This window comes from Falco punctatus, assembly GCF_963210335.1.
Source record: "Falco punctatus genome assembly, chromosome: Z".
NCBI classification, from domain to species: Eukaryota; Metazoa; Chordata; class Aves; order Falconiformes; family Falconidae; genus Falco; species Falco punctatus.
This window is the reverse complement of record NC_137586.1, coordinates 38,916,642-38,943,799: the sequence shown is the minus strand read 5'-3', so window position 1 is coordinate 38,943,799 and position 27,158 is coordinate 38,916,642. Positions and strand designations below refer to the sequence as shown.

The 27,158-nt window shown below is 39.1% G+C and overlaps 1 long non-coding RNA gene across 1 annotated transcript in view; it reads left to right on the top strand.

Annotated features, from left to right (window-relative positions):
• The window catches only part of LOC308057120, a 94,086-nt gene extending 68,341 nt beyond the window's left edge, over window positions 1–25,745 (top strand). The window contains exon 2 of the long non-coding RNA XR_013925143.1: window positions 2–25,745. This is a non-coding gene — a long non-coding RNA (uncharacterized lncRNA). The remainder of the gene's footprint in view (window position 1) is intronic.
• The last annotated feature ends 1,413 nt before the right edge of the window (window positions 25,746–27,158 follow it).

Sequence of the window (27,158 nt, the reverse complement as noted above, 5' to 3'; positions counted from 1 at the left end):
GAAATTATTAATAATTAATCATTATCATATTAATATCTAGGTACACGCCTAGAAAACAAATATACCAACAAGTGGTATATGCTTGTTCTACCATTCTCCCAGCCTAAGGAATTACAGTTTTGCTATAGCCCTTAATTTCCATTTTGCCTGGGAAAAAATTATTACCAGATGGCACATGGCTATTTTTATATCTTGTATGGCAAGTTTCCAGTTGATAATTATGACATTACTGCAACAGTCTATTTTTTGTGTTATGAATATTTGACACTTAGCCTAGTAACCACTTCTTAGAAGTGGTTACTTTTCCTGTCTTCTTTCCTCCCCCGCCTTTCTCTCTTCTCTTCCCCTCCTTGCCTTTGTCATGCTCAACTGAGACAAAAACAATATTCAGGAAGTACTAGCTAAGAAAACAGTATTTTTTTCCTGAGGAAAAAACAGACAAGATGCAGCTAAAAATACCTTCCATTAATCCCTTCTTACTTCCAAAAATTATAATTCCTATTTTGTATAGTTTGTTTATATTTTCATGCCTTAGATTCTAGCAGGGTAAGACAGGAGAAATCATCTCGTTCATTGAACATCAGAAAAGCCATGTACATAAGTGGTCAATTTGCTGCTGATGCTTTCAGACCTATCATATGAAATCTATGTTATAGCATTCAGTCATCTATTTTATTAGCTATCTTGCTTTAAAGCCTTCCAGGGAGGATATGTGAAGGAAGAAGAAACTGAAAGCAAAGGTAATTGTAATTACAGTCATTTTGTACTGTTATGTAGTAGTAATAAATCTAGAATTGCAATGTAACACTCTAGAGTAGAGCTGAGTCTTAAAGCATACTGGAATTAATAGTTGTACTTTGTTAGTGCACCAACTTGCATACATGGAAACAGCAAATTTCAGAGGTGAGGAGGGAAAATATTATAATATTATTTTATTCCAAGTCTGGAAGCCTGTCTTGATTACCTTAAGTCCTCTGAGGAACATATAATTTACCTTGAATTTCTTAGAATCCTGTCTCTGTCATCCTTTTAACACTTTTCAAAACATAATATATTTTTAAGGAAATATATCCATAAATGTTATTAAAAAAATCATATATAGAGTGGTATGTGTAAGCAAGAGACAGGGAAGGTGAGTATAATGAGAAAATGGAAAGTTAGTATGTTTCAGGACTGTTGCTATAGAATGTTTTTCAATGGTTAATTAAGATTCATAAATATTTGCCACCTTGTTTCCTACATTTGATGATAAAAATAAAATGTTATGTGGATTAAATGAGAATTAGTCCCTCGTGCATAAAGAAGGACTTGGTGGAAAGCTGTGCATTTCCAAACTCTGTATCACTGCTTGGACAAACTGAATGTGAATCATGCATAATTTGGCACTGTCGTTTCTTTATTTATTTCCTTTTAGCACATACTTTAGTCTAATTAATCATGTAGGGTATCCTTTGCTATTCCCTACCCCAAATAAATTAAAAATTTGTTTTGTTGGAGACAAAACGCAGTAATTTTCTCTGAGTGAACTGAAAATACAAAGCAAAGCCAAACAGGAAAAATATCATTGGAAGTTCTGCTTAATTCTCCTTTACTTAAAAAAAAATAATAATAAAAAATAAAATTCAAAGGACCAATGCTCCACACTTCTCTTAACTACCTGGTCTTCGAGAGGGAAGCATCATCCAGCAGCAGACTGCATATGCTTTATCCTGTTCATACATACTTTGGTCAGAGATGGAGAATAATTCTGAGGGAAATAAGGAGCTCCACTTAAAGAAAGCAGGAAAAAGCAAGTTTCAGAATGAGACAATCTTTTTTAACATTAAAAAGAAAATGATCTGGTGAATAATATGAAAAGGCTATGCAGCCAGGTTCCTCTTCTCATTAAAAAAAAAAACCTGGTGTCTGTAATAAATTGAAGCCCCAGTGCAAGTATCTGCAGAAAACTGAGAGATTTATTAACAACTTTGTTAAGTTATAAGAATAAAATGAAAATGATAACCAAAATTTAATGACAGAACAATGATTCTGAATTCTTGTGCTAATGAAAATTTTAAAGTAGAAGCAATTACACATGCTAGACAACTTATGTCGATGGACTGTGTTCTACCTTTAATGATGGATCTCATTACAACCGAATGTGTCTTTAATCCTCTTGCTCTTACTGCACTGATTTTGAAGATTAGCATTCTGGGAGACTGAGTCATCAGGTTATTCTGAACAAGTTTTGCAATCATTGACTTCGAGCGGAGTTCTGATCAGTGTAGTACAAGGTTAAGATAATCCTTGCTCTTCTTGACATTTTGCCTCTCATTTTCTGTTAGGGAGACAATCAGCTGGCTGTGAAAGATTTAACAAGTGAAAGTGTTTTAAAGTATTCTCTAAAACCAAGTTAATGGCACAAAATAATGGGGAACCAACCTATTATAAGGCCTAATTTAAACATACTTTGCCAAATTAAAGTGTAGCCTTTCACCTATAGTGCTGAACATCCATCCTATCCACATTTGTCTTTTCATTTAACTTCTGCAGGACAGCTCAATTTAAGATGTCTAAATACCTGAAGATGAAGGCATGTAAGGCTGATAGCAGACCATACATTTTCTCCAGTAGCATGCTGCCTTACTGGACATGTGTGAAGGAAGTTCATGTGGTTCTGGGTTTACAAGTGCGACTGAATACCACAGCAAAGATTTATGTAGTATATCCTCAGTTTACATTTGTTTTCCAGATTGAAGGCCACTCATCATGCTGGTGTTTAGTAGTTCTATCTAATTTTGTTCTTACTTCTGCTGAATGGTGATGGTCAAATGCACTACAAAAACTGGGTGCCAGGAAATAGATGCAGAGTGGATCACTCCTGTCTGGAAGTCCTAGAGAGAGAGATTCTGCAGGTTGTAATTAGTCAAAGCTTTCTGCTGTTCTTAAAAACTACTCTTGTATGTTAGTTTTTAACTTCAGTAAAAAAGTATCTATGTCTTTACCTGCAGTAATCTGTCTAATTTGTATAAATATTGTTCCAGCTAAGCTTAATGTCTTGGAACATTTACTGAGCCAACATTTGTTATTTATGAAAAGCAAGCAATGCAACATGTAGAAAAATAAGAAATACCTTTACACAAAGGGAATTACTTTCATGAGAACCTTTTGTCTTTCTCTCAGTGTGTTTCACAAGATGCTAATTTCTTCTGTACGTTGCTTCTTGCTGCATTTGCATCATGATCTTTTGCTAGAAAGCTTTTGCAGGTTTAGAATTTTTTTAATTATTTTAATTATAATTTTTCTTTGGTGCCACTCTTTTCTGTGTGGTTGGTAGGTTGATTTCTTTCCCAGAAGGCAGGTCACTTTTCTTGGTTCTTCTCTTTGGGTTAAATAGAAGAATTCTTGGTATCCCTTTTTCAACTGTCAGTAACTGCACCATTTATATATTTCTCACAGATAACTGTCTATGTAAATTAGTTCCTTATACTCATTTAGCAGACATCATTATAATGTAGACAAAGGGATATATTATATTCATACTCTCAGTTCTTACATTTAAGTAACCAGATATTATTCAAAAAAACTCATGAGAATAAAAACTATTCTAATGACATATTCCATATAGTAATATGCAGCTACTGTTCTGTATAATTAAACAACAAGACCATTACATATAAGTGCAGATTAAAGAATACACTCTGACATATGAGTATGTTTTACAAAATAGGAACAGATATGTTGCTTAGGAAAAACATCAGATAAGTTTGAATCAAAACCTTATTTTCCTGCAAATTAACCTCTTGAAGACTTCAATTATTCTTTGGTTCTTCCTGTTCTTGAGTTACTTTTTCCAGTCTGATGGCCAGCATTAGAAACCAGAGATCTAGAGAAGAAGTAGATGTTGACAATAGTATTTATTTTACATATTTTTCTTCTTCAGAAATGACTAAATTGTTAATATGTTTTTAAAAGTTACCAAAAGGGAGATAAATATTATTAAGGTTAAAATTTTAAAGAGATTACTTCTGCAAGAAAATCTCAATGGAAAACAGTAAGTGTAATATACATACAACTCATTGTATACATTCTAGCTCACAAGGACTTCTTATTAAAACTGTTCTGTTAATGAAGATCATTTGCAAGTTCTTCATTGAAAAAATTGCTTTAAAATATTTTATTAAATTATTGAAAAATCTTTAAAACTTTTTAAAACTTTGAGTTTCATATTATCATAAAAGTTTTGTGTTCTGTTAAAAATGCTTTCCCATTTTACAAGTATGTATTATTTACATTCAAAGAAAGCTGAACAAAAGTAATATTTATGCAAAATTTAAGATCTTCAAAAATTAAACAAAGCTCTTTATTTACATTTTTGGTCATTCAGAACTTTTGGATGTTCAACTTTTCAACTGAATTGGAAAGAAGTATTTTTAGGAAAATCCTACAGAGCAGAAATACTGACTCCTGTATATCATACATCTGACTTTTCACTGTGGGGAAGTTTATAATGTTAAACTCACGGCCACTGCTTCTCTGTTGTGATTGATTTACTGTTCATAACTGATTCAATTATCATTGTCAGCTCTCACAGAAACCATTTAGGATGGGTTTGTATATGATGCAGAGTAACACTTTTACAATAAAAAAACCCAGAGAACTTTAAACATATAGGGACAGAACATCTGTAGGGAAAAGCTCTATATGATCTGGTGAGGGAGTGGGTATACTTAATGAGTATATACCTGTGCTATACTATTTTTCTTTGATTGTCTTACCAAGAATTTTCTCTTTCCTGAAGCATTAACTGTGCTGACATTTGAAAAATTAACAGCAAAGAATATAACCAAGCCAAATATTAAATCCATATAAATGAGACACGTGTATTAATTTTTACACCTCTCATTTACAGTTCTATAATAATTTTCCACCTTTTAACATCTTGTTCTTTGTGTGGTTAGTTGATGAAATAGCATTTAATAAATATTTTTGAATGGTATATGCAATTTAAAAGCACTTATTTAACAGTTATTTCCCTGATTTCTGTGGTCTGTTACGATAGAACACATTCTGTGAACATCAGAGTTACAAATGCCACCCTTATTACGTTCATTTTAGGCTTTAACTTTGTTTGCACATGCAGTCATTTTGTTTGTTGCATTATTATTCTTAATATTCACAAACCTTTTTTAAACAGCTTTGAGGAGACAGCAGAGAATCTGCATTCTGTAATTGCCTATTTACAAAATTTACACACATTTTGTAATACGTAATTCAAGACAGATATGGGGTAGCAGAAGACAGCAAAAGCTGCTGCTTGGGAATGAATGGAGTGTAAACCAGTGTATTTTGGATGTTTACTTTGCATCTAACACGAATTAATTCAACTCCACCACTGAAATTTTAAGAATGTCTTTATACTTCTATCACTGTGTGTCTCTCCATCCACATGTGTGTATACACACATGCATACATACAGAGAGGTATATACATGTATGTGTTTCCCCCAGTTATTCTTTCTAATTGTTCGTCTGTGCATGCTTTCATATTCCACTTTAGAACTGCAGTGGAATTACTATTGTTATAGTGTTATCACATATAACAAAATCAATTAACATTATGGCAGGAATCTGGGCAGAGTGCCACATTTGTTTTAATACATTGTTGCTAATTCTAAATCTTGCATCTGTCCTTTAACTGTCTTTGAAACATGCTGTCATTAGGAAAAATGGTTGTAAATTCTTATCTCCCTGCTGGTGCATATATGTATGTTTCAGTTTAAGGGGCAGCATATAGAAAACCCACTTTATTGTCAGCTGAGTCTACCAGCTTTTCATATTTTTGCATTTCTAAGACTGAAAATGGGGCAGTTTGTGAAACAAGCATTGCCAGTAAACCACAAAAATTACATCCCTAAAAAGTTAAAGACCCAGCTTGAAATTACAAAGAAATGAAAGTGCCTTTATATAGCTTAGTAAAGCATGAACGTGATTAGGAGTAAGCTGTTTCTTATAGCCAGCACAGAGACTGGCCTGGACAGTCTGCATCTACAAAGATATGCAAGCACATGCAGACTGAAACTGTGCATGGTTCTCATCAATTCCACCTCTATTTACACCCCTACATGTACAAAGTGTGCTATAATATGTAGCAAACCAACACTACTCTCATGCAAGTCTATGTATATCTTATTAGGAGTCCAGAGGAGATGTTATTTCAGGCTGGTCTAAACTAAGCAGGAAGCAAAGCAGAGAAAAGCAGATACTAAAGCCAAGGTGTCTAAAAACTATTGAAAGGAGATTAGACCTTTACTCCCAGCAGCAGCCCAGTCAGCAGCATGCCAGAGGAGAGGTGTAGAGTGTCCTACTACTTGGGGTCATGCTGCCTTTCTAAACCTTGTCCCATATGGGTAGAAAAACTTGACGCCTTGGAACCAGCCCTGTTTTAAACTGTGGGAAAGAGTAAAAATGTTTCTCTGAGTGAGCAAGAGACATCATCACTGGAAATAAGAGGAGAGGCAGGGGTGAAACTGGACAAAGAGTGAATGAAATGAGTAGGATAGTGAAAACATAAAATGGCTTTTGTAGTGATAACAAGAAGAAGTGAAGACATTCACAGAAGGGAAGAATATAGAGAAAAAAAAAAATAAGACTTCCTATCATTATTTGGGTTTTATATTCTTGTATTTTTGTAGATTTCCCAACTGTGAATTTATCACAGGCAACCATATGTGCATATTCAGATATATACTCATGTACGCTGTATATAAATAAATAGATAAATAAATGCATGGATGAATATCTGTCTATCTCAGTATATCTGTACAAGTCTGTGTCACTTAAGCAAATTTGACAGCCACAAATCCATGGGCCCTGATATGATGCACCCCCAAGTGCTGGGGGAGATAGCAGATGTTATTACTAGCCAACCCTCCATCATCTTTGAAAGTCCAGGGAGAAAAGAAGTGCCTGAGGACTGGAGGAAAGCCAGTGTCACCCCAGTCTTCAAAAAGGGCAAGGAAGGGGAAATTAGAGCCCAGTCAGCCTCACCTCCAGCCCTGGGAAGGTGATGGAACAGCTCCTGCTGGAGGTCATCTTGAAGCACAGAGAAAAAAAGAAGGTTATTCAAGAGTGGTCAGCATGGATTCACCAAGGGGAAATCACGCCTGACCAACCTGCTAGCCTTCTGTGCTGGAACGCCTGGCCGGGTGGGTGAGGGGAGAGCAGCGGGTGCTGTCTGCCCTGCCCTCAGCCAGGCTCTTGCCCCTGTCTCCCACAGCCGCCCCAGGTGAGCGCAGGCCGGGTGGGCTGGGCGCGTGGGCAGGGCGGTGGGCTGAGACCTGGCTGATGGCAGAGCCCAGAGGGCTGTGACCAGCGGCGCAGCCCAGCTGGGGGCCCGCAGCCAGCGCTGTGCCCCGGGGCTCAGCACCGGGTCCCGTCCTGCTCAGCCCACCCACCAGCGCCCTGGGTGAAGGGGCAGAGCGTGCCCGCAGCCAGTTTGCTGGTGGTGCAGCGCTGGGAGGGCGGCTGATACCCCGGAGGCTGCGCTGCCGTTCAGCGGGGCCCGGGCAGGCTGGGCAGTGGGGCGGGGGGGGCGTCATGAAGCTCAGCAAAGGCGGGGGTAGGGTCCTGCGCCGGGGGGCAGCGACCCCACGCACCAGCACAGGCTGGGGCTGACCTGCTGGCAGGCAGCTCTGCGGGGAAGGACCTGGGAGGCCTGGAGGACACCGAGTGGCCCGTGGGCCGGCAGTGTGCCCCGGTGGGCAAGGAGGCCGCTGCCAGCGTGGGCTGCATCAGGAGGAGCGTGGCCAGCGGGTGGAGGGGGGTGTCCTGCCCCTCTGCTCTGCCCTGGTGAGGCCGCACCTGGAGTGCTGTGCCCAGCGCTGGGCTCCCCAGTTCAGGAGAGACAGGGAGCGACTGGAGAGGGGCCAGCGGGGGGCTGCCGAGGGGGTGAGGGGGCTGGAGCATCTCCCTCATGAGGGAAGGCCGAGAGAGATGGGCCTGTGCAGCCTGGAGAAGGCTGAGAGGGGATCTCATCAGTGCATACAGGTATCTTCAGGCCGAGTGTCAGGAGGACGGGGCCAGGCTCTTTTCCTGGTGCCCAGTGACAGGACAAGGGGCAACGGGCACAAACTGCAACACAGGAATTTCCATGTGAACGTGAAGATAAACTTGTTTTCTTTGAGTGTGACAGCGCCCTGGGACAGGCTGCCCAGAGAGGCGGTAGAGTCTCTTTCTCTGGAGACATTCAAAACCCACCTGGATGCAATTCCATGCAACCTGCTGTAGCTGAACCTCCTTTAGCAGGGGTTGGACTAGGTGATATCCAGAGGACCCTTTCAACTCCAACCATTTTGTAATTCTCTGATTCTGTGTGTATGTATGCGTCTGTGTATGCAATCTTGTTTATAAAATCTGTGTATGTATACTTTTGTTGTCTCACTGATTGGGCTGACAATAATATTTGTTCTACTTCATGCAAGGCTGTATACATTCACAAGTCTGACTGGAAAATAAATAGTTTCTTTCTTAGTGTTTTGTTAAGATTTTGACTACCATGTTTTTTAAAAGCAGGTCCGTTCTCACTGCTTATTTTCTTGCCCTCAGTTCTCCAAGCAATCTGAGCATTCAGTTATTCTGAATCATGTTACCCAAAATGCTGAAATATGAAATGGACAAAGGCGATGTTACTGTCATGGCAACCAGGTGAAGTTCCCAATAATTAGGAAAAGGCAAACATCATACCCACTTTCAGAAAGGGTAAAAAAGGAAGATGCTGGAAACACTGACCAATCACTCACCGCTGTGCCTAGTAAGATCATGGAACAGATCCTCCTGGAAGATATGTCAATGCATATGGAAGACTGGGAGGCGGTTAGACATAGCCAGCATGGCTTCACAATGGAAAACTGTGTGTGACTATTCTAGTGGCCTTCTACATTGGCGCGATTGCATTACTGGACAACATAAGGGCTATGGGTGTCATCCACCTTGAATTCTGTAAGGTTTCTTACATAGTCCCCACAATATTTTTACCTCACTTTGAAGTGATATGACTTTGATGCAGGAACTGTATGGATAGATAATGAATTGGCTGGATGACCGCACCCAAAGAGTTACAGGCAGTGTCTTAACATCTCAAAGTGGAAACCAGTAAGACGTGGTGTCCCTCAGGGGTCCATACAGGGACCAATACTACTTCATATCTTCATCAGTGACATAGACAATAGGATTGTGTGCACCCTCAGCAAGTTTGCAGATGACATCAAGCTGAGTAGTGCAGCTGATAGGCTTGATGGAAGTGATGTTATCCAGAGGAACCTTGACAGGCATGAGGAATGGGCCCATGTGACCCTCACAACATTCAACAAAGCCAAGTGCAAGGTCCTGCACCTGGGTCAGGGCAATCCCCAGTATCAGTAAAGGCTGTGTGATGGAAGGATTGAAAGCAGCCCTGCAGAGAAAGACTTGGGGATATTGGTAGATGAAAAATTAGGTATGATCTGGAAATGTGTGCTCACAGCCCAGAAAGCCAACCATGTCCCAGACTGCACGAAAAGAAGTGTGGCCAGCAGGTTAAGGGAAGTGATTCTGCCCCTCTACTCTGTGATTATGAAACCCCACCTGGAGTATTGCATCCAGTTTTGGGGTCCCAGTACAATAAAGACATGGACCTGTTAGGGTGGATTCAAAGGAAGGTCACAAAAATAATCAGAGAGCTTGAACACCTCTTGCATGAAGACAGACTGAGAGAGTTAGGGTTCTTCAGCCTGCAGAAAAGGAGGCTCAAGGACACCTTATAGAAGCTTTTCAATATTTAAAATAGGCTTATAAGAAAGATGGAGAGAGACATATTACCTGTAGTTACAAGACAAGGGGCAATGGTTTTAAACTGAAAGAGGGTAGATTTAGAATGGACATAATGAAGACTTTTTTTTTTTTTATGGGTGTGGTGAGATACTGAAACAGGTTGCCCAGAGGAGTTGTGGATGTCCCATTCCTGGAAACATTCAAGGTCAGGTTGTATAGGACTTTGAGCAACCTGACCTAGTGGCAGGGGGCTTGGGCTAGGTGATTATTTTAAAGGTATGTTCCAACCTAAACCATTCTGTGATTTTATGATTGTTATTGTCAATCTATAAACTGCTGTGAGCAGTGTGTCTGTATGAGCCACAGTGACTTACAAACAGGCCTAAGGAATAACCCCAGACCTGTGACCCATGTGCCATGTAATGTCATTTGGAAGATGCTAAATTCAGTTCCTCCACTCACATGTGGGTGGCAGATTCATAGAGGAGAGGGAAGGCCATAGCACAAATAAATGACCGTAAGGCAAACCCCATTGCTCTTACCTAGACAGTTGTCAGAATAGTCCAAGTGAAATTAGGAAGAACCATAATTTCCAGCATACATCTTTCTTCATCCTAGGTCACATACCATGGAGTTTCTTAGGATATTTATTTTTCTTTTGCTTTACTAACTTTTAACTTTCTTTTTTTTTTTCTATTGCAGCTCTTGCTTTATTTTCCTAATTTTGTCTTGTAGTTTAGCATATTGAAGTCTTGGCTTGCCATGCTATGCATTTAGCCTTCTCTAAGTCTCAGTATTCAGCTTAAGTGGAGCTCTTTTGTGATCCATTTGGTTTCCAGGATACCAGAAAAAATGAGGAAATTAGTTTGATTTTTCCACAAAGAAATATTTATTGAAAAATTTGGGCTTTGCCTTTAGGCTTGATTCACATCATTCAACATTTCTGTTCACAATGGACTTAAACAGGCTTTGACCAAACTTTGAATGTAACCATGACTGATTCTTAGGGATATTTCCAATGTCTTTCTTCACAGTAATTTTAATAATAATAAAAAATGTCTAGATCTTAATTTTTTTTAATGTCTTATATCTGAAAATGTGATGGTGTGGATTGAGTATTTGAAGTTCCAAGGTAGAAAATAGAATAACTATTGGCCAATGCAAATGAAATGTAGAGGGCAAGTCTCTGTTAGTGTTTCAGTTCAGAGTAAAAGAAATTTTGAAGTGGATTTTCCAACAGTCCTCGCTTAAAGTTTCTCAGTTCATGTAGAGTAGTCTTGGTGCATATGGACAGGGTAACTTTCAAATAAAGCTAAACTGATAGACACATTGTTGATACATATCTAAACTTATCTAATAGTTTCCAAACAATAATGGGCATTTAGCCTATGGGACCAAAACATATCCAGTTTGAAATACAAACCCCCAGAAACACATTTGGTACACATACCAGATCCTCAGCACTCTTTTCCTCTGTATATCTACTGACGCAGTTATGATCTTATCATACCATGATTATCAATTGAAGGCATCTCACTCTGTGAACACTGTACTTAAATCTATTGCATAGAATCATGTAATCGTAGAATCATAGAATCATTTAGGTTGGAAAAGATCTTTGAGATCACCAAGTCCAACCATTAACACAGGACTGCCAAGTCCATCACTAAACCATGCCCCTAAGTGGCACATCTATGCATTTTTAAAACACTTCTGAGGATGGTGATTCCACCACCTCCCTGGGCAGCCTGTTCCAATGCTTGACAACCCCTTAGGTGAAGAAGTTTTTCCTAATAGTCAATATAAACCTCCCCTGGTGTAACTTGAAGTTATTTCCTCTTATTCTGTCACTTGTTGCTTAGGACAAGAGACCAGCCCCAACCTGTCTTACAACTTCCTCTCAGGTAGTTGTAGAGAGCAATAAGATCACCCCTGAACCTCCTTTTCACTTTCATTTCAGCAGGTTCCCTCAGCTGCTTCTCATAAGACTTGTGCTCCAGATGCCTCACCAGCTTTGTTGCCCTTCTCTGGCCACGCTGCAGCACCTCAGCGTCCCTCTTGTATTAGAGGCACCCAAACCTGAACACAGCGTTCGAGGTGCGGCCTCACCAGTGCCCAGTACAGGGGGACCATCGCTGCCCTGGCCCTGCTGGCCACACCGTGTCTGGTACCAGCCAGGGTGCTGCTGGCCGCCTTGGCCACCTGGGCACACTGCTGGCTCACGCCCAGCCGGCTGTGGACCAGCACCCCCAGGCCCTTTCCCACCAGGCCCTTTCCAGCCGCTCTGCCCCAGCCTGTAGCGCTGTGTGGGGCTGCTGTGACCCACGAGCAGGACCCGGCACTGAGCCTTGTTGAACACCACAGAAACGGCCTCGGCCCATCGGTCCAGCCTGTCCAGATCCTTCTGCACAGCCTGCCTGCCCTCAAGCAGATCACCACTCCTACCCACCTTGGTGTCATCTGCAAACTTCTGAGGGTGCACTCAATCCCCTTGTCCAGATGGTCATTAAAGATATTAAAACAACTGGCCCCAGTACTGAGCTCTGGGGAACACCACTTGTGACCGGTCATCAGCTGGATGTAACTCCATTTACTAACACTTGCTGGGCTTGGCCAACAAGCCAGCTTTTTACTCAGTATAGATTATACCCATCCAAGCCATGACCAGCCAGTTTCTCCAGGAGATGTTGTGGCAGATGGTGCAAAAGGCTTTACTAAGGTCCAGTTAGACAACATGCACAGTCTTTCCCTCATTCACTACGTGGGTCAACTTGTCATAGAAGGAGATCAGGTCCATCAAGCAGGACCTGCCTTTCAAACCCATGCTGGCTGGGCCTGATCCCCCAGCTGTCCTGCACATGCCATGTGATGGCACTCAAGATGATCTGCTCCATAACCTTTCCCAGCACCAAGTTCAGGCTGACCAGCCTTCTTGTAATGACACAGCTAATATGTTTCCATAATATATTCAATATCCCATATAGCTTTGATAATTTTCATCATCAACTACAGAAAGTATGATTTTGGACTTAGCAACAAAATGAAATATTTTTAGAGTTGACATTTGGATCTCTAATTTTTTTTGTTTAATCCCTGCTTTTCCAATATGAGAACAGAGCCTTTAAAGAATTTGCATCAGTATGCAATGCTGTTATGGAATGTATTCAACAATTGGGAAAGAGATGGCTGTTTTACATTTTAAAACAATAGGAGACAATTGTAGGCTTCTTTAGCTGCATCAGCCTATAAATCTTAGCTGAGTCATGGGATAAAAAATGTATTCAAAACAGAGAAAGGTCAGGTTTCTTGAAAACTGTGAGTTTTAAAATAGATGCATGGATTAAAAATGTAATCATTCAAAGTTGAAAATTCAAGTAGCAGGAGTAGTTTTTTTAAAAACTTCAGCAGCATTCTCAAGAGCCATTCTAATTCATTTGTGTTTCTATGTAGTGTGTTTGGAAAGGCAGAAAACTGTTCATTTGTGATAAATGGAGGAAGATAAAAGACCTGTCAAAGCCCTAGCTGCTGTTTTTCTACTTTGCTATTGGATGCACCATTTGACATAATGGCTGGCAATCAGAGCTATAAATCCTATGCAGGAATTCGTACCTTCACTGTAGTCTTCAAATCGGTGGTTTGGTTCCAGAGAGAGATGCAGCTTAAAAAAAAAAAAAAATATTTTTTTTCCTGATGGTTCATTTATATGTTTCTTCCCTGAACATGTATGTCTGCGCACATTTGTTTTTAAATCACTAGTTTTACATAATCACACAAGTAGTTCAAGCAACTGATTTTAACCAGGTGGGAGGAGGCAATGCATTAACTGCTAATAGTGCAGAGTTGTCTACCATTTCATGAATAGCCCCTTTAATTTTATTGTCCTACTCGTAAGTAAAAAAGACTTGTAGGAACAGGAAAGATTCCATATTCCTATTCAACATAAATTGAAATCTGCTTCCTAGTACTTACCTGCATATTTATGATAAAAGACTGAATTAATAGCACCAAACAGAATTCATAAATCCTTAATAACTACAGAAGAAATGACAATTTTTAAATCCAACTCCAAGACTTTACAATAGAATTTATCACATGCAAAAAATGCTTATAAAATATTTTAACAAGATCATTTAGTAAAGCTTGAATGCTTGGACACACACAGGAAAATTACTGGGACTGATATTTTCCACCTATATAAGCAAATATTTGTATGTTTTGTTCTTCTCCATCATGAGCCTGAGCCAAAGTCCACCCAATTCAATGGGAAATGTTTAATTTTTATTTTAAACTATCTCTAAAGACTTAATCCTGCTGTTGCTGCAGCCAGGGGGGCCTTTTATTTTAATGACTGTAAGACCATGATCTGCCTACACAACTGTGTTTTCAAGAGTGAATCTTTTGTGATCTACTATTGATATAATTGCCGTCAAAGCCAAGTTTATAATTGACTAAGGAACTCTGAAAACAGAAAATTTCAAGTGAAAATCCCTTGGTTCATTCTGATATTTTCTTAGATCAAAATGTAATTTATAAATTATTTCAAGTTTTTAGTCATTCCTGATTATTTTTTTCAGTACCATTTCTGTATTTGCATGGTATCCATTCCTTTTTAATGCTACCTTGGAGAATGGTGAGTGCTTTTGAGGGTTGCCTCAGTGGCAATAGGGACAGATGAACTCCAGACATGGAAAAAGACACAATCATTTCTTTACCTGGCCACTTGAGTGGTGACAGCTTCCATTTTAAAGGACACATTTTGTATATGGGCTTAGAAATGACTGCTGTCATATATTTTTTGTCGATTTCTGGCAGCCACAGTTACCACATGAATCTTTTAGCTGAGTGGTAAAGGGTAAAAGGTGAGTAACTGAAGCACACCATTCCAATTAAAATGAATGAGAACTAGGTGACTAAACACCCTAGCAGCTTTCTGCATTTCCAGAGCCCTTAGCATTTGCAAGTAACAAAAACAACATTAATTTTCCTTGTTTCTTGGACAAATATTGCAAGTGATACTGTACAGCATCAGGAAAGCCCAAGAGCTGTGAATGACATGATGCTAAGTAAAACCAAGATAGCTGAATTTGTCAGTGACAAACATTACAAAGTATTCCGGATACAGAATATAAAATGAAACCTGTAAGATAAACAGCACTCGTTTGGTTGTTGGGTTTTTTTTGTAAGACCCAGCTGTATTCTGGTTTAGAACCACATTATAAGACAACATACTGTTTTTTTTGTTAGTTTGTGAGAAATACTCTTATCCTTGACTGGGAACTAAGGAGTTACTGTTGTCTTTACCTAAGATGCTTAGGGGCATTTTTCAATTATTAATAGGGCATTAATTTATTCACATTCTTACTTCTTGATGTTGTTAACCAAATTCAAATGTATGGAAGAAAAGACATACAGAACTTATATACAAATGGAAACAGATGGTGATTTTAAGCTACTTTTTTTATGTGAAAAAGCAATCATTGTAAATTTGATGTAAATTCTGAAACTAGATTGCTGTTCTAGAGCTTACTCTGGACCAAAGTTCACTGGATTTCACACACACTCTTGACTTTTTGTCTCCATTTTCATAGCACTCTGCTTACAGTTCCTAGTCAAGTCTTCAGAAATCTTTGGCCAACACCCAAGACTGTAAACAGTGACACATTTGAGTAATATAACAAGCCTAATATTTGGCATTACCACTTTCCTTTTTTCCCTCCTTCTAACACATTGCTGCTTTTCCATCAACAAGAATTTCTAAGATCTGTGACCAAGTTATGTATTCAGAAGGCTAATACATTTTGGCTTAGGAAAAGTTGAATAACAGCAAGCCTTGCTAAACCAAAAGAGCTACTTCTACCGCAGAGTAACTACAGTAAACTTTTTTATTGTTTTTTAAAGTGTCAAAAAATTATCTTCATATTGATAGTCTTGATAAAAAGAGATCTGGAATACAGGTACAGCCACTAGTACATGCTGGCAATAATTGGTCATTGTAAGATGTTACTTCATCACCTAAATTCTTCCAATAACTCTTCTCAGGTTGGCACATCAGTCTTCTCTAGAGACACACCTCAGGAGTAAGACATAGAATTAGAAACCATTTACTCAGAGACTTCAAAACATTAGCTTCAAGATTTAGGGCAGATATAAGGCATCAATACTGATATGGGACAAAAGGGTTAAACGCCTCATACTTCACCAGATAACAAAATTTATTTTTTAAAAAAGTGGTTACATTTTCTTGCCTATAAATTAGTGTTAAATAAAACAAGATAGAATTAAGATTATGTTTCATAATCGCTTGACTACTTCAAAATCTCTGTTAAATCCACCTCTCTTGAGGAAGAAGGCATTAAGCTGCTTCTTTTGCAGAAACAATGTTTTCCAAAGGTGCCTTTAGGTATAGGTATCTTTTTCTAAATACCTACTGCAGTTGTTGCTGTTAAAGATAAGTTACTGTTTCCTCCTGTCTTCCATAACTCCTTCCAAATATTGGCATCAGTGGTCTGTCTCTGAAACTTCTGCCTGGAAAATGTCTCTTATGGAAGTAAATGATTCCTTCTGTATTTTAATAGTATATTCCCATGACTTTGACTGATCGATACTCATAACCAGTATTACAATTGTAGCAAACCAGCAACTGCAGAAATAAGAAAACTTGTCTCACTGTTTTTCTTAACCACAAAACACAATGACAGTCTCATGGTAACCACTGTAAACAAGAACTGGTGATAAATTCAGGAGTTTGACAGAGCTGCATTCTTCCTGTCTCTTCTAGTATGACAAAGTAAAGCTTCTGTATGTACTGGCAGGCAGCAAACAAATTGATTTTTTCCTTTAGACTACAATGTTGTATGCAAAACTGGAACCAAGAACTCTTGCAGTACCGATGTTGTAAGAAGAGTAAGCACAAAACTGATGCAGTGAATTAACTATAAGATGATTTTTTTTCATTCCACACGGTTACTGACTTGGCTGCCAGTGAAATGTTCAAAGCACATAAGGATGGAACGCATCAAACTTATTAGAAGTGGATCTGAGTGGAAAAGCTGAGATTTGCATCTGGATATTAACTCCTTGTGCTTGGAAGAAACTGCAAAACATTCTTTAAAAATGAATTGCAGATAGCTCTTTGTGCAGTTCTGTTTACTTTGGAATGGTGAGCTAACAAAAATAGGGACAGTAATGGTGCTGTTTCTGTAATATCACACATTAACACCAGCATAAACTATTAGGGCAGACTTTCAAAATATTTCATTCTCCGTTTTGATACAGAAGCAAACATTCAGCAGTCCTTGCCAACAGCATGAGATGGTGACACTTTATTCACATGCAATGAATCTGTACTATGTATAGGTAATACTGATATAGTAGTGCCACACTTGAGACAAGTGGGATTTCTGCCTTCTCTGTATGAAGTAGATCCCAAATTTTATAAGTTCTTTTCAAAACATCATGTCACATACTGTCCCTTATTTTTCTTCTGGACTATTCTGTCCATATTGTGTATGTGCTCCAGTGAGAAACTTTTGGGAGACTAGGTGGCCTGAAGTGAACTTCTAGGTGCTGCCTAGCACTTAGTTGTGTTCCTAAGACTTCCATTTTCTGCATCTGGTAGTTCTGTCCTTTGGATCCCGTATGCATGTCCTAGCTTCATCACATCAGAAAGTATGAGAGCTGGATGCTAGTGCAGAACGTAATTCACTGATGTCACCAGCCATGCTGACACAGAAGTTTCCTTTGATGAAGCTTAAAGCTCTGTGGTTGAACACCTGACAGAAGTAGAGGGGAACAGAACTTCCATATGGTACAGTTCTGACCGTGAAATTGAGCCATTACTGCTCTTCAATGCACAGTGGGTTCAGCACAGGCTCAGGCTAATGAAGCAAAGTACTACAACACTCTACTAGGGTTTCACTCCTCCAGCAAGAGGTGTGCATACAGCACCCACACAGAGTGATATCAAGACACCTAACTTTGGGAAAACCTCACCTGGAACACACTGAAAAAGTGTTGCTGCCTTTGCTCTCCCTGCTCTGTAAAGGACTCAGCTGGAGCTCTGCTCTAGGCTACACAGGGTGCTCCAACCCATAGCTACAGCAGGAAGGTTTCTTTTATCCCCTGAAAGATGAGGGTGTGTTTTTGTCCACTGTGCTGAGTTTCTTTCTTTTTCTCAAACCTAAGCTTTTTTGAGAGATTAGCAGTCAGTGCCATCACCGCTGCAATGACCTTGGATGCCAGGAGGCAATACTTGTACTTTTGCACCAATGTACCTTTCATATTAATAGCACTTCTCTTTTGATCTGTGAGTGACTCCAAACATCTTCAATTAAGACAAATATAAGATGTTCAGAGGCAAATAAAAAACAACTGTGGGTCAGGTTCAGTAATAATCCAGATCAGAATTTTAAACTGAATGAGTTAAAAATTATTATGTCTACTTCTATAGAAGTAGACACTGTATTTTTCAGAGCAACATGAGGCAGAAATAAGAAAAAAACCTAGTTGTTTTTATAAAATCCCCAATGTTTCAGAATTGAATCAAACGGATTTTTTGTTTTATGAAGAACATTTCCAATGGATACAAAATAGTTTTTTAAAACCCAAATTTATTGGAAGTATATAGGTTTTGATTGAAATTTACCAAAATAACTTTTTGATTTCTGGACATGGTTACAATATGAAACATATCAGCAATCTCTAATTAGAGCACCTGCCCAAATACTGACTAGGAACTTGAATACAAATCTGAAGTTTTGACCAAGATAGTAGACAAAGTCTAGGAACAACAGTGATATTGCGGCTTGCAAAGCATACGAAGGGGCAACTGAGGGCGCTAGACAGAAATTTGAGACATTTCAGAGAGAAATTTCCACCTTCAGAGGTCATTACAGATATTTTATTCTCCACTAGGGGAAAAGAAAATATGTCTTCTTTATTTTTAAAGGAAAGCAATGAAAGAAGGCCAAGTCAGTCTCCCATGGGATAGACACAGCTTTCTCCATGAAAGGATGCATCTGAATTCAGCTGGGAATTGAAAATGCCTTACATAATTGGAAGGCTCCTAGAAATTTCAGTCTTTGGTATATGAAAGGGTAATTGTAACAGCTGTATAGCTGTGTGCTCCTAACAAAGAGATAATTCTGAAAAGGGAAGGGCACAATACAGAACCAAAGTATAATAAATAACAAAAAAATTAAATCTAATCTCCTGGGGAAAAAAAAAAAAAAAAAAAAAAAAGAATTCTAACACTTAGCAAATGCTTACCTAAGTATAGCAATTAAGATGGTGGAATCAAAAGTAAACAATTATGTAATTAAAATCTCTGTATGCTGTAACTTAAAATCACATCAGGGAAAATTTATACTTTTCTTTCACAAACCATAGTCTACAGATGTAAAATGTAAAGATAGCTATACCATCAGGAAAGGGAAGACATCTCATATTTAGTGGGGGCAAGTCTAAACTCAAAGGCTATTGTGATGTGGATAAGAAAAGTTTTCAGAAAGTCAGAGAAGAATCTGCTTTTACCTCTCTGAAGGTAGTGACAAACTTCTTTTGGAGATTCAGACTGTCTGGTTTGGGGTTGTTGGTTTTCAATTCATTTTTTCTGTCAGAATGAAAACCACATGTACCTTCTTTGACTCATCTATTAGTACATCCAGTCTTGTGCCACAGAAATTACGGGATGCACTTTGTTTCTTAACTTCAAAAGCAATCAGGAATGCTTAGTTAGACACCGGCGGAGAAATAGCTCCAGCTGACTTTTTTCAGTGACCCAACTGACAAAGGTCAGCCATGCTTTCTGTATATGATACAAAGACATGCAGATGCATTTGAAAAATAAAGAAATCACTCAACTCTTTTGTGTGTGGGTAAAATACATTGCTACAGAAAAATTGCAGCACGAAATTAAACAATGAAGGCTTCAGAGCTGATAAAGCATTTCCAAGGGTATTTTTTCTCTGGCACATTCTTTCATTTGCATGGCACCCTCTGTCATGCTTTTGATGGGAACTCCAGCATGTCCCTACTGTCCTGTAACTGTGTGTCTTACCTTGTACGTATGTCAGAGTTACAGATATGAACCACTGAAGAATCATAAGAGTTCTAATTCTGTTCTGTTGCAGAGTAAATGAAATTATAAGTACATATCTTGCCTAGACATATCTGAAGTCTCTTTTTTTGTTCATTTCATAATTAAGTGTTTTGAAATGCTAAAAGGACTTTGTTCCCACCAAGACAAAGAAAAATCATGAGGAAAGTTTATTCTGTTTCTGTTTCTGTTACTGTTACTTTTCTTTTTTTTTTTTTTTTTTTTTTTTTTGGTGCTACTTGTAACACAAATCTTTAATAAGCCTAAAGGCTCATAACCATCTCCAGCATTTGATACCTCAAAGGTCAAAACCAGCCTTGCTTACAGTGACTATGAGATCCTCAGAGGAGGGAGCAGGGCAAAAAGCAAGACCACAACCTTGGGATTCAGTAGAGCACAATTCAGCCTCCGCATTGATCTTCTTCAAAGAGTCCCGCAGCATAAGGCCCTACAGGGAAGTGGGATCCAAGGAAGCTGGTTGATATTTAAGGATCACCTGTTCCAAGATCAAAAGCAGTCCATCCTTATGAAGAGGTTGTCAGGTGAATAAAACAGGAGGCCCACACTGATGAACAAGGAAATTGTGACACAAGCATATACATATGGAAGGTGGAAGCAAGTATGGGGAATCTGAGAGGAATACAGAGACACTTTCCAGGCATGCAGAAATGCAGTCAGTAATGCCAAAGCCACCTGGAGTTGAATCTGGCATGGGATGTTAAGCTAAACAAGAGAGGTTTTCACAAGCACATAAGTAGCAAAAGGAAGACTAGTGAAAATGTGTATCGATTGTTGAATGCAGCAGGTGCCTCTACTGGTACAGGACATGGAAAAGACTAAGGTACTGAATGACTCCTTCACCTCAATCTTTACCAGCAAGACTGGCTTTAAGGAATCCAAGGTCTTGGAAAAGAGGGAGAAAGTCTGGAGAAAAGAAGGCTTACCCTTGGTGGAAGAGGATCAGGTAAGGAAATATTTAACCAAACTGGACATACATAAGCTCACAGGCCCTGATGGGATGCACCCTGTGAGTGTCAAGGGAACCTTTGATGTCATTAAAAGGATACCCTTGATAATCTTTGAATAGTCACAGCAACTGGGAGAGGTGCCTGAAGACTAGACAGAACAAAATGTCAATTCTGTCTTCAAAAAAGACAAGAAGAAAGAACCAAGGAAATACATGCTTGTCAGCCTCACCTTGATCCCTGAGAATGTGATGAAACAGCTAATCCTGGAGACCATTTCTAAACTCTTGATGGACATGAAGATGATCAGGAATAGTCAGCATGGATTCACAAAGTGGAAACCATATGTCATCAACCTGATAACCTTCTCCAATGACTGACTTCGTGGATGAGTTGATATTGCGTGCCTTGACTTCAGCAAGGCTTTTGACACTGTCTCCTGGAAAATCCTTATAGAGAAGCTGATGAAGTGTGAGCTAGGTAAGGAGACAGTGAGGTGGGCTGAAAACTGACTGAATGGCTAGGCCCAGAGGCTGGTGTTCAGTGGTACGAAGTTTAGTTGGAGGTCAGTAACCAACATTATACCCTAGGGGTCACTATTAGATCCAATCCTGACCAACATCTTCATTAATGGTCTGGATAATGGGACAGAGTACCCTAAGGAAGTCTGCTGGTAACACAAAACTGGGAGAGGCAGCTGATACACCAAAGGGTTTTACTGCCATCCAGAGAAATCTCAACATGCTGAATTGGGTTGACACAAACATGCAGTTCATGCAGGTTCTGGTGAATGTCAAGCTGGACAGGAGCCAATAATTTTTTGCCCATGTGGTAAAGGCAGGCACCAGTATCCTCAGCTGCCATTAGGAGTTTAGCCAGCAGGTCAGAGCAGGTGATCCTTCCCCTAAGCACTGATGAGGCCACACCTGAAGTACTGTTTTCTGTTCTGGGCTCCTCTACAAAACAGATACAGATAGACTAAAGTGAGTGCAGTGAGGGACCACAGAGATGATGAAGGAGTGTGAAATTCTTTCCTGTGATTAAAGGCTGTGAGAGCTGAGACTGTTCAGCCTGGAACAGGGAAGGCTCAGGGAGGTTCTTTCCAATGTGAACAAACACCTGAAGGGAAGGTGTAAAGCAGGTGGAGCCAGGCTTTTTCCAGTGGTGCCCAATGACAGGACCAGAAGCAATGGGCAAAAACCAAAACACAGGAGCTTCCCTCTGAACATCACTTTTTCACAATAGAAGTGACAATAGGCACTGACACAGGTTGCCCAGGTTTGTTGTGGAGTCTCCAACCCTGGAGATATTCTAAAGCCATCTAGAAATGGCCCTGGGCAACCATCTTTAGTTTACCCTGCGTCAGCAGCGGGGCTGGACCAGATGACTTCCAGAGATTCCTTCCAGCCTCAGCCATTTCTTGATTCTGTGATAGCTAACAGTGTTTTTGACAGTATTGACACTGTCAATATTATCTGTCAGCAACGTGCAATCCTAAACTGTCTGTGACTCTAGCATAATTGCAAAAGCTGTCCTGATATAGATATTATTTTCCAAAACCTCCTCCCTACTTATAAAGTTCTAATTTTTGTCCTCCATTGGACAGGAGTGGTGGTTTTATGTATGCATATATATATATATATATATATATATATATAAATTGCAATTTCTATTCAAGAAGATTTTTTTCGCCTCAGCTAGATTCTCAGCACTGTGTCTAAAGTGAGTTTTCCTGATTCAAGAGCTTGAAAGTCAAGAATCCAGCCTTCCTTGCAGAAAGGAAAGCTTCCTTGTACAATCCATCGGACTTCACCACCATAAAAATACCTTTAAAGCAAAACCTTTAGTCATAAAAATGTAACTAAATTTATAGCCACAGATAACACATTTCCTACCATGATACTTATCAGAAATTTCCCCTTTCCAGCACTGAAATATATACACGTATACACAAGAGTAATGTGTAATTTCTAAAAACAAAGGAGCCTTTTTTTTTTCCCTTCAGCTGTAGATATAGAGACTATGGGATAACAGCTAATTGCACACCGAAAGAAGCACAACAGGTAACTGCTGCTTTGGACAGCATAGCCTTTCTCAACACCAAACAGCAAATCCATGTGTATGAGTCTGCTGAACTGTGCCCAACAGGCACCCACATACGGTACTGCAGCTTGCTTTCATCTACTGCAGTGGACACTATAAAGTCATGCTCTGTCCAAGTGGAGCTGGGACTTCCTGATCCTTAATAATCTTAACTCTCTCTGGATTATATCAGTTGGAATCTCTCAGTAAAACACATGGAACAGAATTATGCCTACCTACATTGCTACATTATACATACCTACCTATGCTGCATTAAAAATGTCTTTATTCCAAGAACTTGAATCACTACACTAAAAACATATCTGTACTATTTTAAAGAAGTTCATATATACCAGCTTTACTTCGCTGCTCAATTTTGTATTTTACTTTTTACTTTAACATTGCAGAATGCAAGCAATGGTGAGTGCTCAGACTTAGTAATAAAGAACAGAAAAGTCTCGTATCTGTTTAGTAAAACCTGGCACTACCAAGAATCATGGAAGTCTACTCTACCCGAAATTAGCACGTCTAAACTTTTACATTGTGTATGTTTCATGATTTGTCTTTGATGAGGTCTGGGTGTCATTCACATCTTCATGATTACTTTTGCTTGTTAGACATTCATGGTACAAACATGACTAAAAAGAAAAACATCAGGTTGCAGTTGGAATGGGTACACATTTGGGTATGTACAAGAAACACTGTGACCTTGTATAGCCAGTCCCTTTCAGCATGTTGCAAAGTGTAGATTACTGTTCCCAGAGAACTGCAAAAGTGTTGAAAAGTAGCCTCAAAGTATTAACAGTAGCCATTAGTAGCAGCATTTCAGTATCTGAGGAGCAAAATTAAACTGTAATAACTAGCTTTAAATATTTCATACTGACTGGAATCTGTTAACTAACCATAATTGCTGGCAGCAGCCAGTATGTTTGTACCTGCAGCCGTTGCTTCAGGCATGTTTTCATTCCTCCAGCATGGGTAGGTATGCAGTGGCCCAAAACCTGTAGGGAAGACTGACCTAGCATTGTTTTGAATATTGCTTTGCACCACCAGGATGTCTGCACCTTTCCTCTGTTTGAGCTATTGATTGTTACATATTCAGTATTCATGTATGACATGTGCTGTAAGCAAAGTAACAGAACACATCATCATTCCCTTTTCTTGTGTCTTTGGTCTCATGGAACTCCTTATTCTCCTTCCTGCACAGCTTTAATTTATTTTTTTTTTTCCTTCATCACGTGAATTTCAGGCTTCCATCATGGCTTTAGTGTCCCTCAGTCACTTTCCTTAGGCACTCTAATGTAAAGTCTGCCTTGTCATATTTTCTTCAGCCAGAAGAATTCATCATAGCTGTTTTGACCATACTTCTAATCGCATTGGATCTTTTTCATCCTTCTTCACAACACTTCTTTCTGATTATTTTCTGGTCAGAAGAGGTTAAGAATTTGTTAAGAACAGATGTTTATGGATGCTTGGAATTTAGATGGTAACATTTTGATAAATAACTGTAAAATAGCTGTTACACTGAAATTCAATATACAACATTTACTCCACAGGCTAATACTTCTCTTTCTTCAAATTATTTAAGATTATTAAGACATATCTGGCTTTCTCTTTCAGCCATAATTTTTTGTTTTCTTAACAATATTGCTGAAGTATATGAAGTACTGTTACTCATATATGTTAGTCCAACATATTGTTTGATTATGTTCCTGCCTGACTGTATGTTCTTATGATTCTAGTTTACATGGTTGCTGTAGATGATTTCTAATCCCACAGGTATAAATCAGTTTGTTTTGTTCTTCCTTCCTCTAAAGGACAGGAGGTTAAAATCACCTATAAAGTCCATGTGGAAGTGTACCACATTCCTTGTAGTTATCCAATTTATCTCTGCCCCATCTAAGTCATTATGTCTAACAAGAGTGTACTTAGGCTAAAACACTCATTTCTGCAATTACCTGAAATGGGGGAAAAATACGAACAATATTGTATGATACATCTTCAACAGTCTGAGAAGGAGAAAATATATAGCTAAACAAGACTGGCCCCAAATCATAACATATGAGTCTGAAGCAATACTGAAAGGGTGTTAGTTTTCATTAATTTGCAAATATTGATTAAAAAAAAAAAGTGCTGTGGAGAGGTTCTGTAACCATAAAGAAGCAGACATGCTTTATGTGCTCTTGACTTTCAAGGCAAATTGTCAGCACTTTCCAGAGTTATCTAGACCAGATAGTCTAGAAGAACAACACAAAGTCTAGAAACAGGACAGAGTAAAAGCAGTGGGCTGGACAAGTTCGGGACTAAAGTTAAGTAGTATTAATTTACTTAGAACACTTACTATTGTAGAAGAATGGCTGCAGAAGCATGGCCTTAGAATCTCTGAAGATCTGCACAATCCAGGCCTGGTATTAGAATAGGCCTGTAATCAGAATTGTACTGAAGTTGCTGTGCTGAAGATAACAAGAAAGGTCGCCTTGAGCTATTCTTGAATCCCGAGACCAAGTAATTATGTCGTGCCAACAGGCCGTGGCTGTAACAAGCTACAGCTGCTGGGAAAGCAGGTGCAGGGCCAAGAAAGGTAGGGACCGGAATGGGAATATAGGGAGTAACAAACTACAAGGCTGAAGCACAGCAACACAATTAGCTACATGGATAGAATGCTTATTTTAGTCATGATAATTAGGGGTGTGAGAACCGCGCGTGTTTAGAGACTACTAACCAATTATATTTCTGCTTTACGAATATGCATGTGTATCGGTTCTATATAAGTGGTGTTAGAAACTAATAAAGTTGAGCAAGATGCATAACTCACATTGAGCGTCTTCTTGACTCCGGCGAACCCTTCTTCCAACATACTATGTTATAACACAGACAGTTTGAGAAAGTTCCTTCTAGTGAACAGAGTGATTCTTCTTTCTCTAGCTTGTTGCACCTGAGATGTTAGATTGCACATCGCTATACAGTACTGTACAGTACTGTATGTCCACCACATAAAACACTTAAATTGTTATACCTGACACATTTAGGGACAATGCATGAATTTCTGTCTGGGTTAAAGAACAAAGGTTAAACAGGGCTGAAATGACTCAAAACCATCGCTAGACACTGTGCTGGCCCTTTGCTTGAAGGTGAACTTCTCTCTGTATGTCTCTAAAGTACAGTTGATGAATCAGAGAATTGAAGCTTGAACAAAAGCTGTTCAGTATGCACACTCCAATATTATACATGGCCTGCATGTTTGTTTACATATACATCATGCATGTGTGTGTATATAAATATATACACACACACGCATGTATTGATGCATGTCATGTATCTATTTTCTGAGCAGTATGACTGAGCTATTTGAATGATGAGGTAAAATGGTAGAAAAATTACTCCTTAAAACTTTGTCCATAGAAAACATGAATCAAAGAGCAAACCAGTACGCTATCATGGAGAATTTGTGAATGAAGTCAGACTATGTGTTAGTTGAATCACACTTTTTATCTTTTGTTGTTGTTGTTATTATTACTTGAGCTTGTGAGAGATTTATTTTGCCTCTTGTTGTTCCATACATTGACCTCTAGCTTCAGAGGAAGCTGGACAAGGTACATCTTCATGGTCTGATATCACCTCGGTTTATCTCTGTGCACACTCACATCAGGGAACCAAAGAGAGGTCAAGAAATTCTGCCCTCAATCACAAGGGAGGTGAGGCATGCTCCACTACAGAAAGCAGAGGCAAATCTATTTAAATACAAGCAAAATACAATTACACATCTGGTAATCAGTGTTGGTGCAGGTGTTGCTGGAATAAGACTGAGGCAGATTAATTATTTACACAATATATCTATGATTTGCAATGGACTTAAGGGAGGCTTCCTGGCAAGGATTGGAGAAGGATTGTTTGTGATTAACTTAAAAACAAGGATAAAGCAATGCCATTATTAAGTAAATACTGTGGTCTGAATCAACATTTACTAACTGCTTGATAAAGTCTTGCATGCTGATTGGCTTTGGCAGGCAGGGTGGAGAGGAGGCAGAAAGAGAATGGGGGGTGGGAAGGGGCAAAAGAGGAACATCTCAGCTAAGTATGCTTGAATTCTGGGCTTGTGGGTTTGTATGCACTAAGAATGACTGTCTCACAGCAAGAGAGTGGGAATGAATTAGAATTTTCTAAACACTGAGATTTTCTTGCCATAATGTGCTTATAGGCATAATAGTGGAAATGAGTATCTGGAGG